Source organism: Ceratina calcarata, unplaced genomic scaffold (genome assembly GCF_001652005.2).
Source record: "Ceratina calcarata isolate Rehan_Ccalc_2016 unplaced genomic scaffold, ASM165200v1 scaffold197, whole genome shotgun sequence".
NCBI classification, from domain to species: domain Eukaryota; kingdom Metazoa; phylum Arthropoda; class Insecta; order Hymenoptera; family Apidae; genus Ceratina; species Ceratina calcarata.
The window spans coordinates 94,726-96,219 of NW_017141270.1; the positions used below are offsets into that span (position 1 = coordinate 94,726).

The 1,494-nt window shown below is 40.4% G+C and overlaps 1 protein-coding gene across 4 annotated transcripts in view; it reads right to left on the reverse strand.

The window, feature by feature from the left end:
• Positions 1 to 1,494, reverse strand: part of LOC108622014 (uncharacterized) — a 68,690-nt gene that overhangs the window by 37,999 nt on the left and 29,197 nt on the right. The gene's annotated exons all lie outside the window — the stretch shown is intronic.

A 1,494-nucleotide genomic window follows, 5' to 3' on the forward strand; every position in this document is an offset into this window, starting at 1 on the left:
ATTCTATTCTGTATAATAATCCGCATCTCCATCATTTATCTTTCTACTTATTAGAAATTATGTGAGATCTCGTAAATAAAAATCATTCTCATGCTGTAATTTGTTATTAACAGTTGTTAAATGAAGTTCCAATTACTTTCCCATTGGACGTATGAAAAAAGTAATCAATTTCACTAACGACTCGATCGTCCGATTGGTCGATGATCGCGTCCGGTTCCTCACACCGCGCCGGTTATTGCGCATCGTCGGGAATAAATTAACGGAGCAATTAATCAAACGCCTCGGATAATCAGCGCGCAGCGTTACAGCAAGCTCGAACGAGTGGACAAGCGATCCCGCAATCGCTCCCCTCTCAACACCGATCGCGCGTTAATACCAGCCGCGAGAGGGTAAACCGAAACGTTGCGCGACTCGCATGATGACATTTCAATACATCCACGTATTAATGAGCTCGAACCTATTTATCTTACCCTTTGACCCTTGCACCTTACATCTACAATATGCTTTGCTCGTTTTGTGGTGGTGAGATATAAAAAAAAAAAATCCTATGCAATTTCTTTCTGACTTCACTCGTTAAGAATTAATTGGCGATTAACGAACTAATTAATCGATTAGTTCTGAAGTATTCGAGGTAGAAGAGAAATGTATACGACCTTCTTTGCAGGTAATAGCAAGTATAATTTTTATTTGAAGCATTCGAGAAAAAAGAAATTTTTATTTTTCCCCAATTTTGCCAAGGGCCTTTCGTTTTTTTCGCTAGCATCGATAATTGATTATTAAATAAAATTGTTTATTGCAAAAATTTTTTGTCCCATCCCTGGCTAGTCTCCCCTATCAAAATATTTCAGTAAAACACTTTAAGACAACAGGATTACCGAAATTTCTCAATTACTCGTTAAATTATTTAGTTATACTCGTGCGAATCCCACTAGCCCTTAGGTCATTGATGAACAGCGAGAAAGGAATTTCTCAAATCTTGCAAGCGAAACGATCGATGAAACGAGCTAGTGAATGAGGGTAGACAGGTACGGTTTCATCGAGTAGCATATGGACACAAACCGCAACAAGGACACAGAGAGAACAGCAAGAGAATTGATTAGATCGCAAGGATAGAAAGGACGACGTGAGGTACTAGTTTTCTGGTTGCGTAACAAAACCGTAAGATCTAGTTATGACAATACAGTTACGCAAGTTCGACTAGATTCCTCGGAAGGAACGAATCGATCGTCGATCACGGTATAATACAGCTGGTAACGTTCTCCTCTTTTTTTCTTTATTCTTTTTTTACGTAAAACAAACGGAACGTCGCGCTGCACGCTCCCTCGACGATAAATGAAAGGTCTTCGCTCGTTTGATCACCGGCGTGCAACAGGCATGCAAACAAATCGTTCCATTGACTAGAATCATCAAACGCGGCCGCCTCGTAACTTCTCACTTTCCTGTTTCCAATCCCGTTGACGACGTTATCAGTCGCGGAATGTCGCTATGTGACTA